The sequence below is a fragment of the Euleptes europaea genome, chromosome 11 (genome assembly GCF_029931775.1).
Source record: "Euleptes europaea isolate rEulEur1 chromosome 11, rEulEur1.hap1, whole genome shotgun sequence".
Taxonomy (NCBI): Eukaryota; Metazoa; Chordata; class Lepidosauria; order Squamata; family Sphaerodactylidae; genus Euleptes; species Euleptes europaea.
In genome coordinates, this window is record NC_079322.1 from 46,044,596 (window position 1) to 46,062,043 (window position 17,448).

Below are 17,448 nucleotides of genomic sequence, written 5' to 3' on the forward strand. Positions count from 1 at the left end.
ACGGAGAAAAGAGAAAATTTACTTTGAGACCACAATCCACAGAACTATGAAAGATGTTCCACAAGGAAACTAGTTTTTCTCAAAGATCAGCCAGGTGGCAATCTGCTTTCAAAATTGAGGGATGTTTTGAAAGCACTTTGTGATAACATCATGTCTACAGAAAAATCGGTCAGCATTGGTTTGGATTCAGTGCACTGGACCTCTTGCGCATGCAGAAATGCAAGAAAATGTCCGCAGTAGCCTTTTGCGCTAAATCAAATTTATTGTATCCCCACTTGTGTTTCCACTTGCACAAGATGTTGTGCAACCAATTTCTGGGCACTATAATTGTAAAGAGGGAAGTGCTAGATACTGCACAAGATCTACTGCACACGGAACTACACTAAGTCCAGTTATGTTTCTGCTTGTGCATCGCTGGATCCAAGCCATTTCATTTAATTTTTTTTAACCAGGTAATTTATGCCCTGCTATTCCAATTTGTTCAAAGAAGCAAGCAATAAAAACGCAAGTTAAAAAAATACAGTAATATATCACATAAAAGGCATAACAGACCCTCTTGCCAAAATTACCATATCAAATCCAGATTCTAAAGAGAGGCTCTTTCCACAACACCCGCATTTCAATGCAAACATTGCTGCTTTGGGCTTTATTTTAACAGATGGTGGTGTCTTTCACAGTGAAACTTCAGCTAAGAGCAGCCAACATACCATCTTGCCCAACTGTTTCAGTCTTCCGATTGTTTGGTTGCTCTTCTCGGTAGCATGAAGGCTGTTCCCAGTCCAGGCCATGTATCTTTCAAGCTCAGCATCATTCCACTTCTAAGTCTGAATGCAAGTTAATGTTTAAATTCAGACAGTTGGATCTGAGCAGGCTCCAGGGTCCCTTAAACATCATCATATTGAAGTTCACTGGCATCGTTAATATTTTTTAAAAAACCACTTAAAATATGAAATACGCATTCCAACATTTTTTTTACTAAGTATAACTTTCATCACTAGGAGAATTTCCATATTCAAAATTAAAATGTGATTTTACATTTGGTCTGTTCTCTGTAAAAGAAACCATTATAAGAAGTTTCCATTTTGCTCGAGTAAGTGCTGTTTAATTTGTAACTTCTCAGAGGATTAATTATAGCAAACAAGAGAAACATAAGGATGAAAAATGGAAGGGTTTGTTTATCTAGATTGGTTTAAAAATAAACATCATCATGTGCTGGGCCAACTGCTCATGCTTTCCAACTAGTACTCAGGGACACAAAAATAATATGTGTTGAGTCTTGCCTTTTTTGACACATTTGGAGAGCTTTCAGTTAACATCTGTACATAGGAGGGAGTTAATTTTTTTAAATGCAGATTTGTGCACTTCATGCTTATAGATTACTAGAACTTCAAAATTGCCATGTGCAAGATTTCTAGATGCCATCTCACATGCAGGGGGCTGTTAAGTGTCCATTATGCATGCTAATTCACTGTGTCTGATACCCATGATCCACAAGAAGACCTCTCCCTCAAGGGAAGAGGGTGTCACCATGATACCCTTTGGTATGTGGAGTCCCTCAGGGGGCAATCCTCTCCTTAATGTTATTTAATATTCTATATGTGCCCCCTCGCCCAGCTAGTCTGGAATTTTAGGCTGGGTTGCTATCAGTATGCAAATGGCACCCAGCTGTATCTGTTGATGGGTGGCTGGCTGGATGCCACCTTCGATGCACTGGCCAGATGTCTGGAGGCTGTGGTGAAATGGCTGGAACTGAATCCATTGGAGATGGAGGTTCTGTAGAGATATTCCGCCAGGCCTATGGTTGGGGACAGTGACGGTTTCCATCTTAGCTGTCTTCCCTCTCTTCCTTCCCTTTAATCTATTTACCTATATTTTACCTACTTTTTATTCCCCATCCCTTCCATCATTGAGGGTCCCCTGTTGTTCCTCCCTTCCTTTTTTCTTTCCCCTCTTTAACTGGTTCCCCATTATTGTTATACAGTTTAAGGGCGCCATTAGAATTTTAATAGATATTGAGGATTCTAAATTGTAAATGGTGTGATTTTAATTGTTTTTGGAATTTGTTGTGCACCGCCCTGAGCCTGACTTGGTTGACTGGTATCACAATCCAAAAAAAGGCAATTGTTAATTTGTACATTTTCTTGGTGTACCTTGTCCTTCACATCTTAGGCTTTTCCGGACAGGTTTTTTTTTTTTTTTTGATCCAGTTTGATTTCTGCATCACCCAAATCCCCTTATATCTAGTATCATTTCCCAGTTGTTGCCCTCCTGGTTTTTCATCAAGTTTTTCCTGTGTTTTTTTAGACCACTTTGGTTGTGGTTTGAAAAAAAATCACAGGGAAAACCTGAAGAAAAATAGGAAAGCAACAACTGGCAAATGATCCTGTGTATAAGGAAGGAGGGAAACTGATGCAGTTAAGGAGCCAAGCTGGAGCGAAAACCCAGTGTGTAAGATCCCCTTGTTGAGTACAACCATCTGAACAATATCATAGATATGCCTTACCACTACAGTTGCCTCATGCCACATAATATCATGGAAAAGCTTCATTTCAGGAGCCGTCACAGATGTGGCTTTTTCCATTCTTTAACTGATCCATGGTTGATTGCTTATGTGTATGGGCTTTGTGTAAAAGATAAAAGGGTAAATCCAAAATAAAAATGCAGCAGCTTGTTAAAGTAACAAAACAGGACTATTTGTGTGGAAGTCAGTGGCTTCTTCTTCCCGTTACAGAATTGCTTCTGGAATACTGATTTTTGTGCCCCATGACTATTTTCTGTCTCGATAGTAATTGTGATTAGGCATCCCCACTAGAAACCTGACTTCTTAACAGTAACCAACACAGTTTCAAGTTATAGAAGAACTCGGCTAGCCATGCATGATGAATGAATCAAAGAAGGCAAACGGTACTGTTGATTTTCTAGTAAGGATGCTAGGCCAAGACATCTGTGGTCCAGATAAAGAAAACAGGATAGTGTGTTTCCTCTAGGTTACAGGATAAATTATGTCACTTTAATGTGTCACAAAGAGCATACCAGTCAGTTTATAGTTCACAAGGGAATGCACTGTTCAGCTAGATTCAGAACTTGTGGTATTGCCGAGACTTGCTTAGAAAAAGTTACAGGGGCAGCTGAAACAGCCTTTTATAGACATCTTCTTAGTTTGTTGATTAATTAGCAGAGACCTTTCATTCTTACGGAGATGACTGTAGAGTAATGATAAATGGCAATATATAGGGTTTGAGAAAACAACTGTTTTTATGCATACATTCACAACTAGACAAGAAAGGAAGCAGTCAAGAGGGCCCAACTTGAAAATGCTTTTGGTGCAAGTCAAGAATAAAGCTGAAGACATCAGCTAGGATCCAAAGAGGTCTTTCAATGGTTGGTTTCTTTCTTTCTTTCTTTCTTTCTTTCTTTCTTTCTTTCTTTCTTTCTTTCTTTCTTTCTTTCTTTCTTTCTTTCTTTCTTTCTTTCTTTCTTTCTTTCTTTCTTTCTTTCTACAGTTGTCATGTAACATGTTTAGCTGCTGTTGTGGAAAAACAACTCCAAATCTTCCAAGGACTTAAAGAACTAGTTTTGCAGTTCTTTGGATTTTAGCCAGAGGTTAGAAGCATAAGAATAAGACCCATCAAACTAGCCAACATCATAACTGAGAAATTAAGTGAGATAAACAGGAAGGAAAGGGGATAAAAAGGAGAAATGTTTGTCGTGTTATAAATTGAAAGAATAAAAACAATGTAACTTGAAATTGCCAGTAAATAGTCAATAATGGGTGTGTATGTCAGAATATACTTGTAAGGACATTTCCTGTATCAACTCTATGGAAAATCAAATTGATAGGATAATGTTTCCGGGAGGTGATTCTTTTTTCAACTCTTTGTAAAGTAACAACCAGGTTTCCTCAAACAGCTTCCTATGTTATACAGAAGACAGCTTTTACGGCCTAGGAAGTATAGCACAGATGCTAAAATGTCATATACGTTTCAACATTTTTTGTTGTTGTTCTAGTCTTCCTTTGTGGGCTTTTAACTGTTTCTTTCCACCTCCAACTTTTCCAGCCGTCGTTCAGCTAAAAACTTTCTCCCAACTTTGTGAATCGTTTTGTACAGTGCAACCTTATTTCCTGCACAGAAAAGCCCTCTTGAGTAATGCTGTTTTGCGTAGTTTACGGAAAGCCAGGAGAGTGGGGGTTGGTAGGTTTATGTGGGAGTAGGCAGTCCTTCAGGCATGCTGGCCCTAAGACGTCTAAGGCTTTAAAGGTCAGTACCTCGAATGGAGCCCAGAAGCAAATTGGGAGCCAGTAAAGATGAAACAAGATTGTAGTGATATGGTCCCTGTGACCTATTCCAGTCAGTGTTCTGGCTGCAGCATTCTTTAATAACTGTAGTTTCTGGACAGTCTTCAAGGGAAGCCCCATGTAGAGTGCACTGCACAGCAGTAACCTAATCTAGAGTTATCACATCAAGTAAAACAACCCAATAATAAAAACAACAACACAAATATATGAATAATGCCAGCCATAAATACAAGCCATTTGTGTGGGTGTGTGAATAGTAAGTGTCATGTGTAAGTACAATAGTAATTACAAATGAATAATAAGTGTCATGTGTCATGAATTGTGTAATGTGGAACAATCAGTTTAATTTTGCTTCTAATTGACTGAAGAAAAACAATAGCTCAGCAGTGCTAAGGAATCCTAATGCAGAAGCAACCATGCAAGGCATTGTTCTAATTAATTTTTTTAGTAATAATCATATTTTCCTTCTGAACATTTTAAAATTAATGAAACAAAGATTTTTCTTTGCAGACTTAAAAAAAACAGATTATATCATAGTGACATTACTTCAGCACTTAGACTTCAGCACTGGAGATCTGTGTTATATCCATAGATCCCTTAAGATTAAACATATATATGAGATAAAGAAAATATTCTCCTGTTCCATTTCTGCAGAGGCCTCTGAAAGATTCCCAGACAGTCCAATTTGGCTGCAATAGATTTGTGGCTCTGCACACTGTTTGGCCTTTAAAAATCTAATAGAAAAGGCCTGATCTGTAGAAGCCCTCTTAAAATAACCATTGAACCTGAAGAATTCACAGCACCTCACCTCTAAGGATCAAGTTTACTTTTGTTGGTTTGTTTATGTCAGACTTCACACTATGCTCTGGATTTAGTCAGAGATCATTTGGGAATATATTGTTCTTGGAACGTTGCTGCCAAGTCAGAGAGGCAGAATCGCACACGGTTTTGTATGCTACCTTGTAGATTTTAGTATTTGATGCATCATTTGTCAAGTGGCTACTTGAGAGGGCTGTCCATACTATGTTCATACCAAGTCCAGTTCTGGATCAGAAATGTCTCAGTATATCTATTTTAAAGTCTATAAGATAAATAGTCTGTGGCTTGATTTTTTGTTTTTAGGGTTTTGCATGACTTTAAGGCCAAAAATAGTTGATAGCAGAAGATATGTACATATGTAGGGGGGGGGGGGAGAAGGAAAGTGTGCCTTAGTTTGCATGCTTATTGTGAGGTGACAGAAATAGCATTACCGTCTCTCCCTTCCACCACACACTTAAAGTAAAACATGATGTAGATAACCATTGCAGACATTCATGTGCTCAGCCACTCAATCCGCATAACTCTTCCCTTTCAAAAAAGCGAGAAGAAACATGCAAAGGACATGAACGTGTATACTCTTTATGGGGCACACAGTTTCCATGCTGTTCCTCCACCACACAAAGCATGGTGCTTCTCAACAAATGTGTGTCCTCGAATTCCACTTTCTCTTCCTTTCACTGCTGAAAGAATTCTTTTTCAAGGAAAGCACAAGCTGTGTGTGCACACTTCCCGACAGCTAAGACAATTCCACCCTCTGCTATTAAGCTGCAAGTATAGGGAGTTCTGAACCATGCCATGCTGCTGGGCTAGGCACAGTGGATGTCCACACAGCAGACAGCCATTTTACAATGTAGACATGAACACTTCAGAATGTGCGTGGTTGTTGTTATTGTGTTGTTTGGAAATGAATTTATTGTTTGGAAATGTTATTATTGTGTTGTTTGGAAATGAATTTGCATCCACTGTGGCAACATGAGGCATCTTCTTGAGAAGCAGGGCTCAGACTTACCTGCAAGCCCAGTTTTCTTGCATGTGCTGGGGAGGGTTGGGAGCTGGCCCAAGGTTCAGGGGCTTGTCAGGTGGGGCAGGGACTCAGCTGGGCAGCCAGCCTGCTGCCACAAAATGGCTGCTGGTGTGGAAGCTGGAGAAGGAGCCATAGGAACTCTAACTCCAGCTGGAACTTTTCCTGCCTTGCTGCATACCTTCTTGGCCCGCCCTATATTTCAAATGGACCAATCAGGCACTGGCTCAATAGGGGCGGGGCTGGCAGGCTGGCTCAGACCTGAACTTTTACATTCGGCTCCTCCAGCTAGGTATTTAAGAAGCCGACCCCTTGCCCAGCTGAGTCTGCTTCCTAATTTGTCCCGCCCTCCGTCCCTGTACTGTTTTGTTGTTATGTCAACTTTGTGTTAATTCGTCACAACTTTTGGTGGTTTTGGCATGGGACCGGATCCATTTTGGGGGGGAAAGGTGGCCTGCGTGCCCCCTTTTCCCCATTCTGGGGACCCCAATAAAGGGTTTGGGGGGAGGCCTGGAATAGGGACATGCCCAGTCGGGGGCTGTCCGGATGGGACATGCCCACTCGGGGGCTGTCCGGATGGTGGCCTCTCACCAAGTGGCAGGGGACTCAAACAGTAGGCTTCTGTCCAAGTGGGTCCCACATACTGCCATCTCAGGCTACTCCCAGCGGGTGGGTTGGGAGTAGGATGCATAGGTCGGCAGGCGAGTCAGGACAATGCCTTGGATCCAGCCCTTATGCAACGCCCATTCCATTCCATTTATTTACTAGCTCCTTTGACCAAAGGTCTTGAGCTTAACCATAACAATAATACATAATACATAAAATAAAACAACACCAAATAATCAATTTACAATACCCAACATATATTTAGACAATACCGGATCAATGCCTGATGCTGTAACCAATAAAGTTGTGGCATTTCCATTCCAGCTACTGTTTCCGTGTGTTTAATTGTATGCTAAGGTCATCATAGTATAAGGATCATGGGTGGTTATTGCATGCCAAGAATGGGTTGGGTTGGGGGGCTGCAGTAAGTAAGACACTCCCCAATTTGGTGCTATGCTAGAAAAGCTTTGCTACAGAAATGCATATTTTCATATGGATCTCTACAAACTGGAGTGTTCTGTTGTTTTAAGTGTGTTAAATATTCTTCTTAATGGAAGTTGAGATTCTCAAAAAAAAAATGTTTCTCCAAGGTCGTGAACAGAAGAGGACACAGAGAGACCTAGCTAGACGCACCTAATTCTTAATTTAGAAAATATATGGCCTGTAGCACTAGTTAAGAAAGACATGGATGCCATAATGGGCTTTTTGCATTCAGCTACAAGATGGAGTTACTCATTAGAGAGTTGAAGGGGGAACAACAATGTTGGCACCTTTTCCCCTATGTTGGAACCCTTTCCTTGAGGAGGGGGCAGTTTATTTTGACATTACAAAAGGTTTGTTTCTTCTGCCATTTTCTGCCTTGTTTTGTACATATTGTCATGTAGGGGAGCATTTTCTGCCGCTGAAAAAACTGATCCCCTAAAATCTCACCAGACCCATTTCAGAGGCATTGTAAGGACCAGATCAGATGGTTTGTTGAGAATTCTATGTATAATAGCACAGTCAAATCCTTTTAAGTCCACTGAAGACAATGCTTAGAAATGCCACTATGGAGCTTCCAAGTGGTTTTTTTTTTTTTTTTTTTTTTTTTGAAAAATAGCAGGTACAGTGGATCCTTGTTCAGATTGGGGCTGCATCACACAAAGAAGATAGGTGTGTGGGGTTTGAAATCTTGACATAAAAGGGCCCTGATAATTGGCTGTTTGCCCCAGCATTGCCAGCCCCCCAGTGGGGACAAAGACCCCCCCCCACCCCCACCTCTTGCTTTTGGTTAGCCAAGTTAACCTGGTCCAGGTGGGATTTCAATATCTGAATGTTTTTGGTTAATTTTTAACTTTGAGATCAGGTGGTCAAAACCGCCAAATAATTTGATAAATAAAACTACACCTTTCTTTCATCCTTATTGACTCCCACAATGTTGGCAAATTCATCTTAGCAGTGTTTGATTGTGTAAACTAAAGATAAGCTAGTTATTACACCAGATATCTTCTGCCATTTTAAAAAGCTGGATATGTTTCCTTGTTGCCAAAGCTATGTTTATTAAAGGGCAAATGGGGTGGAGAGGGAAGCATTTTTGTATTGTTTTCATTTTCTAATACAATGCCAAGGGAGGGGCGAGAGAAACAGGTGGTGACATCATAAATATGGAACTTCAAGGTCACAAACAGGAATTCAGACAACAAATGGGAGTGTTCAGGAATGTGCACTGTAAAAATAAATCAATCAGATTCACTCCCCCAACCCCACCCTAAACGAGAAGAAATGCATTGAAATGTAGACTTCTCATGACAATATTTGTGTGGCATACTTCCTCTTCAGATTTTACATCTCCTGGAAATACCTTTATTAAATGATTTCATCCTTGAAAGCAAACACTTTCTCTTTCCCTGGAGACTCACCAAAAAGTACACAAGCACAAATGTTTTACTCATAAACTTCCTTCAACAAGCAAGACTTCACCACACCATTCATCCTGATGTTTATTATTCGACTTCGAATGCTTAATTTTGCTTTTTTGAAGTTCATATTTAGTTAATCTCCCTAAGTAACATCCAGGGAATTATGTGTAGTAATGGTAAAATTTTATTGAAACCTTTATGACAGGAAATTTAGCAATGGAACTGAGAGGGGTTTTGAGAGACCAAATATGTATGTTTTTTATTGATACCTATATGTACTTCATGGCTTTAGCATTAGGAGCACAAAAGGAAAAAATTGCAACTGTTTTTGTTCGGGGATTTTTTCCCTTCCAATCTTATATTAGAATCTTCTGACTAAAAAAGCAGGCCTGAATGCTGCTCTACCTATCTGCCCCCCCCTTCTTCTTCACATTGTTTTCTCCAGATGGTGGAAGTTAAAATCCCCCAGCTATTTTTACCCAGTGTCACTCTCTGCTTCTTTTCCACCGGCAACGTTCATCAAAGCTAGGCAGTGGAGGAAATAACAGCTGTGTTAGCCTCAAATTATAAGCATAAAATAAACTTTAATAAAAGCAACAGAATGCCCCCAAAATCCTGATCAAAAACTCTCTAGCAACAAGTTAAGGGAACCTCATGACAAATTCACAGGTCCCCATAACGGTGCTGAAAAAGTCAGATGATGACAATCCCAGGTTTTTTATCGGCGCATTCCAGGAAGAGATAGCTGAGTGTGTTTACGCCTGTTACTTTTCTGCCGATAATGCTATTGTTTCCCCATAATTAATACACCGTTCTGCTTATAACCTTTTCTCCCAGAAACAAATATATATAACATTTTATTTCAAGGCCAGCCCCTCTGCGTTTCAGCCCAGACAGAATTGTCAGGCGGGGTTCGCTCTCCTTTTACCAGGTCTTTGGTTCCTGCTGTTCACAGAATGTTGCAGATGTCTGCCTTAGCAGGAAACTCTTCCCCCTTCCTTAATGGAACTCGTGGGAATGCAGGGATCCTGGAACTGAAGCCCTCCTTCCCTTCCAAACCTCCTCTCCAAACCCCTACTGACTCAAAAGCTAAGGGGGGGGGGAGAGGAGAAAAATATCCCCATATCCCTGGAAACATTTTTTGCCAGCCTGTTTTTCAGTAAATCCTTTAAATTAACCACTTCACTCCTGATTATAATAAAGATTTGTAATTTAAACAGCTTCTCTTTAATGTCCTGAATCATTTCCACTCACTTTCTGAAGTTCTCCATTTGGGTTGAATTACAGCATCTCGCTCCCATTATGTAATAATGTTTAATAAATGAAAACAGGTTTGAATGCTGCAACAATATGCAATGTTTGGTGCAACCCCACCCCCACTTCCTTCACTTTTGCCCTCTGAAAAAAAATTTCTCCCTTAAAAGCATTAAAAAATTTCCCTCTTCACAGTTTTTCCCCCCATTTTGCACGCAAACACTTCAAGTTAGCATTTCCTATCCATTTGTGCTGTTTCCTGAGAGAAAAATATAAAATAGTTTTAGCTCTCCTGATTTGCACTTAAGCAGTTAAATCATGAACAGAGTACTTTGTATATAATTTAGGCAAGAATCTCCACAGATTGGTATGAGGTGTGTCTTATAAAAAGGGTGTTTATATTGGATTTGATTAACTTAAAAGATTCCGTTTACATATAACAGTTTCCTCTAAGAAGAAATATAAAACAGAATGAGTTCACTGGGATTTGCTAAACTAATATTGAATAAAAGTTTGAATCTTATAGACTACTACCAATCAGAAAGATATTTGTCTCCAATATGAAGAGGAAAAAAGAAACTTGCATGAAATGTGTAATTCACATTTTAGTAAGCTGTTTTGTTGCATCCAACATTACCTTAATTTGGTTAATTTGCTCAATTTGGCTAAACTTAATAGTGTATAGATACATTACTGGCTGAGAGGCATAGCTAAAACACTGAGATAGAATGGACTGTTGCCATATCAGGCACGTTGGTGGACAAGTCACATGTCATTTCAGAAATAAAACAGAAGCTTTTCCTCCCAGATTTATGAGCTCATATATGTAAGGGATCAGATTGGTGTGTGTGCATGTGCGCTATAAGTTTGAGCAATAAACACACATGAAGTCATTGTGTGAATCCATCATTAGTCATCAGTCAAATATTAAAGAAATAACTACCAGATTCTGATCTAGTGTGAATGCAGATGTGTGGATAAGGTGATATGTTGTAAGCAGCACCTACTGGGTATGCGGTAAATAAGTATGAAGTAAATAAATCTGTTTGGGTGGGGAGTTCCCCCCGCAACAGCTTACTTTGATTCATGACTACATTTGTAATTTTCATGTTAAGCCTCAAATGTTCAACTATCTTGATATATGTTGAACATTGATTATTGTTGATTATTTCATATCTGATCATATCAGTCATTAGAAAATCAGAAACTTTCTTTTTACAGTATAGAAACTCCTTATTTACTGTATACTCTGTGCATTGTCCACACTTCAGAGAACTACAGATGTCAAGATTCAACCCCCCCAAGATTCAACCCCCCAACCTGGTACCAGCAGCTCCAGAACCTTGCTCTATGTGCTATTCATTCTGCCTGCCTTCAGGAAGAGCTGCTGACCCAATCCTCTCTTCACCACTGTGCCATCCCCAAAATGGCCAGCAAAGGAACCTGTGCGCCATGCATGGGAATATCCAGTGAGAGTTTTGGAGAAGAGCTGGTTGAAATGGCCAATAAGATATAGTTTGAAGGTATAAATAGTGTTGCCACTGGTGGGAGATTTTGGGATGGGCGGGACTTCAGTTGCCAAAGTGGCCATTTCCTCCAGGTAAACTGATATCTATCGGCTGGAGATCAGTTGTAAAAGCAGGAGATCTCCAGCTATTACCTGGAGGTTGGCAACCCTAGGTATAAAGCTGCCACCTCCAAACTGGACCCTTTACTTTGGACAAATTGTCTAGGCTGTGAGGATTACATGCACTCTGTTCTTGATTGCTACCTGTTGTAATTCATTCCTTGCCATTTCCTTATGATTCTGACCTATCACCTTACCTTGACCACACTTCTGTCTAGCCTTGAACGTCGCTTCCTTTGATCCTGACCTTTGTCCTAACTGTGATGTAATTTCTGCTGCTTGAACTTGTTACTTGCCTCTGGCTATTGTACTGCTGGCCTTTCCTATCCTGACTGATATTCTTTGAAACTCTTCAGAGATGCAACAAAGGTTGGGTTTGAATGTTGTTGTGTTGGCTTTTGCTGGCTTTTGGTGTCTGGGAATATTTTAAAATTTATTATAGGATACAGTGGTTAGGCAAACCTGAATCAGGTAAGTCTTTCCACAAACCCAAGAGGGCTATATTCCTTGAACAGCCTGGGGTTGGGATGGTGCCATTCAGTGAACATTAATGTGAATTCAGATTTCACAACAAAATGTAATTAGTGTAAACTGTGGTTAACAAACCAGCTAAATACCATTTAGTTGGAAATCTCAGCTGGTGCTAGTCAACAAACGTCAGTCAGTTGGCTGGACTGTGTTTGCATTCAGACACAGTCTAAGCCTGTTTATAAGCCACCATTTACGATGGTGACAGAAGACAGTCTAAATGAACTCTGGCACTTCATCTTTCAAAGAACCCAGGAAAATTGCCTTCAAGCTAAATAAAATTGTATCAAATGTTCCATTGATTTCAAAATCCATTGAACAATAATGTAATGGCTACAAAGGCAAAGTAAGCTGCAAGTCCTTAAAATGGGATGTCTTAAAATGGAAAGGTATGCATGATATATGCTCAAAGCAAATTACACATGTTGGTCCTTTAGTTTTACTATAAGACTGCAGAGAGGAAGTGAAGAATGGAAAAAGTGAATTCATGTCTGCACGGGTGCCAGTTTTTCTTCAGCCATTGCCTGGACATTGGCAACCCTACACAACAATATTGCGGAACACACCATGATCAGTTGCTTTGGTTCCTTCCAGTAGGGCTGTGATTCAAAATACCACCAGAAGTGGAATTTTTCCAAAACTGCATCTGTGTATGTAATTGCTGAAGAATCTTTAGAAACACTTTTTGGGTATGAGAAAGCTTGAGGGCAATTGTGAAAGCCATTTGCTCACTTTGTGTGTTGGCTCAACCTGCAACTACAGGCAAAGAGAGGTTTCTCTGGAGACAGATAACAAGACAGTGCCAACAAAAGGGGCAGAAAAAGAACTAAAAATAGCCATTGTGAAAGGGGGAAAATTGGTGATGCATAGTTGCCAAATCTAAAGCATATAATCTGCCCACTAATAAGAAATAAGTGATGAGTGATGTCACTGTGCAGTCTTGTTGTCAAATGGTCAAATCTTTGGGCTTTGTGGTTTTTCAAAGGCAGATTTATTGCCCAAGATGAGGGGAAAGTTCTCCAAAATCCACTCCATTAAAAAAAAAGTATGATCTCATTCATTATAGGGTGTTTTTTTTACAATAGAGCAGAGAGAGAAAGCAATAACAGCGGAGGTATTTGAAACTGGGATATGGCTAAAATGTTGCTGCATAATGGATACTGCATGAGTTGCATTTTAGGAAAAGTGGCATGTTGCTCTGGAAATGGTTTAAATGTCTCTGTGTATAATAGTTCCTCAGACTCTGCACACTAATGATGGACCATTCCACAGAGCTGAAAAGGAAATCCATTTCTATACACTGCCTGTATCCAAGTCTATTAAAAATAATGGATCTAATATGAAAGTCTTGTTAGAATATCAGTGAAAATGTTTCGCATACAAGGATGAAAAGTCAACAATCAGCCTTTAACAAGAAGCTAGAAAAACTCTGGTTAAAAAAAATCACTGAAAAAATATTAATTCTCCATAATGGCAGGATGCAACATCACCTTCTATAATTTCTGATCCATGACATAAATCTTTGCCATGACAAAAGGATATTCCATCGTTACCCCCTGGCAGAAACTTTAGCTATTTTCCAGCCTTGTTTTTTTTAAGTTTGTTTTTTCTATGTCTTTGTAAGCCAACGAAAGACCAAATCCTTTGCTTGGAAATAAAGTGAAGGGAAGCACAAAATCATTTTAACCAGTATGTGAAGTCAAAAATGAATTTTCTTTAAAATTCCAGAGGTGGAAGGGAATAATTATTTCAATTCAATTTCAATTTCAATACCTTTATTGGCATAGTTATTTGCTATTTTTAACCTTAGCTATCTAGCAAGAGAATTTAAGCAACATATTGTTTGGGAGTTATTTCATGTCAAAGAAAGCAAACTATTCAGTCATCAAAATGCTAATAACCTAGCGATTATGTATTTATTAAAATATTCATATCCCAGACGCTCAATAAAATATTTTTACAGAATTTATTAAACACAATAAGATAACCAACTAATCAGAATACAGTCCCTAGCAGAAAATGATTAAGGCAATAGTAAAATAAGCAGTAAGATAGCAATAAATTTAACAAAAGACTATGTGATTTGTTCACTGCTTTGAGAAATTTCTTCATGAAAAGTAGATAGAACTTATATAAATAAATAAAAATATTCTTAAATATGTTGCCATGTTACAGTTCATGCAGCATAAAAGAGGGGGGAGCCTTCAATTTTAGCCCAAAAGTTAGAACTGATAAGAAAGTTGATAGTGATAAAATTCCACTGTTTGATTGGTCTCTTCGTTGCTTGAGAATACTTGTTTTATCTCATCTTTCAATTAATCCCATTCATTTTCATTGTCTTCTCAGTGTAGCTGAATGTGGAGGTTTACCATTTAACAATATTTTATAAGAAGAAAATATTTCAGGACCACTATGGGCTATGCAGTCTGTACTGGGGGGAAAGTAGATTTTCTGGTTGTTCTTTGCTGTATTTAACCATAACGTGGCAGCTGCCGCAGAGGTATGCCCTTTACTACTATCTCAGTTCTTTTCCAATATCTGTAAAGAAATTATAAACAGGAAGGTTTTTGCCCTAGGTACTCAGCTGTTATGATTTTGTAGCCATTTCCTATTTGCTGGCTCTTGATCCATATAAAGTAAATCAAATTTAATGGAATTTGCATTTGTGTTACCATAGTTAACCAACATTTAAATATCCTACAAGATTTTATGTGCTTTTGTATATGAATTTCAAGTCAATGCAGACTGGGCTTAATGTCTCCTGTTTTGTGTGTGTGTGTGTGTGTGTGTGTGTTTTCTTTCTTTATTACTGGCAATGATTTTGTGGACTTTAAAGGGATTTAATCTTTGTGACATTTGGTGCATTTCAGCTTGCAAGAGTAGTTTCTGGTTTTATTATCAGACAAAAGGAGAAATCCAAAGCAGAACGTAAGAGCAAAATGTGTAATAAAAAGTTAGGACAAGGGGAAGGAACATAACAGGCATACTTTGTTGCATTTTTCTCAAGGGAACTGCTGCTAGTACACATGTTTTCAGGTGTCAGATCTTGGATCAAGTCTTGCCAATACTGTGCCTCGCCACGACACTCTCTGATTGCTGTCAAAGACCTTTGAATGATGCAAGCATCACACCTTCCCCATCATTTTTTTTCTGTTTGGGTCCTTAGCTATTGAAGAAACAAAGGAAATTAAATGATAAAAAATACTTCAAAACAACCCTGAGATCTCCAGTGTGAAACTTCCCTTATTTTGCCCAACTAATGCAGCCCATATGGTTCGCTCAACCCAGGCACAAGGAACTTAGTCTCTTATAATGCCAGCAATAGCTTCAATTTATGAGTTTCTATACTTCACTTTTTACTCCCATGCAAGACTAGGCTTTCCCCCAGGTATGTGATCACACACCCACAAAAAGAGGAGGTCATATTACATTTGCATACAAGTTACAGTTATGTCCTGTAAAAAATGGTGTATAACATAATAGGGGTGGTCTTACATACAGGGTTGCCATTCTCAATAAATACAGCATATGAAGTAAAGTTAGGTTCATCACAGCAGCACTGACAGTAGATAGTAGATGGTGTGGATCCACAGCATCCTGGGAACTACCAACTATGGAGACTCTCCCCTTTTGTCAGCTGGCCAGTCAACAGCACCACCACCACCACAGCATATAAATTGGAAAGGGGAGGTGGAGAAGGATGGGGGCAATGTTCTCCAGCTTGGACGTGAGGCATATGTGCTTTAGAGGGTAGCTATGTTGTCTGCAGTAGAACATCTATATTCGAGTCCAGTCGCACCTTCAAGAGCAACAAGATCTGATGAAGGGATAGGGTGGCCAGGTCCCTCTTCGCCAATGGCGGGAGGTTTTAGGGGTGGAGCCTGAGGAGGGTGGGGTTTGGGGAGGGGAGGGACTTCAATGCCATGGAGTCCAATTGCCAAAGAGGCCATTTTTCTCCAGGTGAACTGATCTCTATCGGCTGGAGATCAGTTGTAATAGCAGAAGATCTCCAGCTGCTACCTGGTGGTTGGCAACCCTTACGAAGGGAGTTTTGATTTTTGAAAGCTCATACCCCCCCAAATCTTATTGATCTCTAAGGTGCTGCTGGACTTGAACCTAGCTGTTATACTTGCTTCAGTTTGTGGCTGAGAATTACGAGAATTATATCTTGGATTTTGAGCCAAAGGAGTACAAATCTTGATGGCAACTCTCATAGTTGTTCTTAATCTTTTGTGTATTATATTTAACATTTATATTACATTAATTTGTTATACAGCACATCAAAAAAAACTAAGGGCACAAGTCAACCAAAATTAAACATTTTTAAATGTCACTAAATTTCAGTTTACTGTATTTAATTATGTACAGCAGACAGCAATGATTCTCAAAATATTTAAACTTTGGATAACATTTTGGTCATATTTTCAAGAATAATTAAATCCCATTGCGATTTACAGTCTACTTCTATGCCTGTTTCCTTGGGAGTAAGTTCCATTGTACCCTGACCTGGATGGCCCAGGCTAGCCTGATCTCGTCAGATCTCAGAAGCTAAGCAGGGCCGGCCCTGGTTAGTATTTGGATGGGAGACCACCAAGGAATACCAGGGTTGCTGTGCAGAGGAAGGCACTGGCAAACCACCTCTGTTAGTCTCTTGCCATGAAAACCCCAAAAAGGGGTCGCCATAAGTCGGCTGCGACTTGACGGCCTTTACACACACACACAAGTTCCATTGTGTACAGTGGCATTTATTCCAAGTTAAATGGGAAGATTTCAGTCTTAATATTAAATGTACTTATTACTTATTAAATGTATTTATTAATTGAACCATGAGGAAAGGAAGGACAGAAATGTATAAATAAATAAATAAATGTAAGCAATAAACATCTTAAAATGATTGCTGTGTGGTGTTCATCTATTTTCCATATGTCTCTCTTCAATACACTCACAAGTAGACAGGCATATATGCACATAAAATAACTTTGTTGTCTAGACAATGTGGTTTCCACATGGGTGAAGAAAATACTTCCAGCACCTCAACAGCATTATGCCACATGTAACGCAGGGCACACTACACCAACAGAAAGGAAGCCTGTGCACCTTGTATCCCTTTATTAAATGAAGTCAATATCCTTCCAATATCAGTTCAGATACCTTTATTGGCATATCCAACATTCATCCGAGTACAGTAAAGATGTAACATAACTTATTAAAAAAAGAGCAAATTGCCATCACACCAACAAAAAAATTAGCCACAATTTCTATGATTTTAGGGTCCTGGTTATTAAGAAGGGTGAGAACCTTTGAACAGTTAGAAAGTCTCTCCATCTGACTCAAACTAGGATTTAAGAGTTTTAATTGTAATCTTCGATACAAGGGGCACCAAAGGAGAACATGTTAT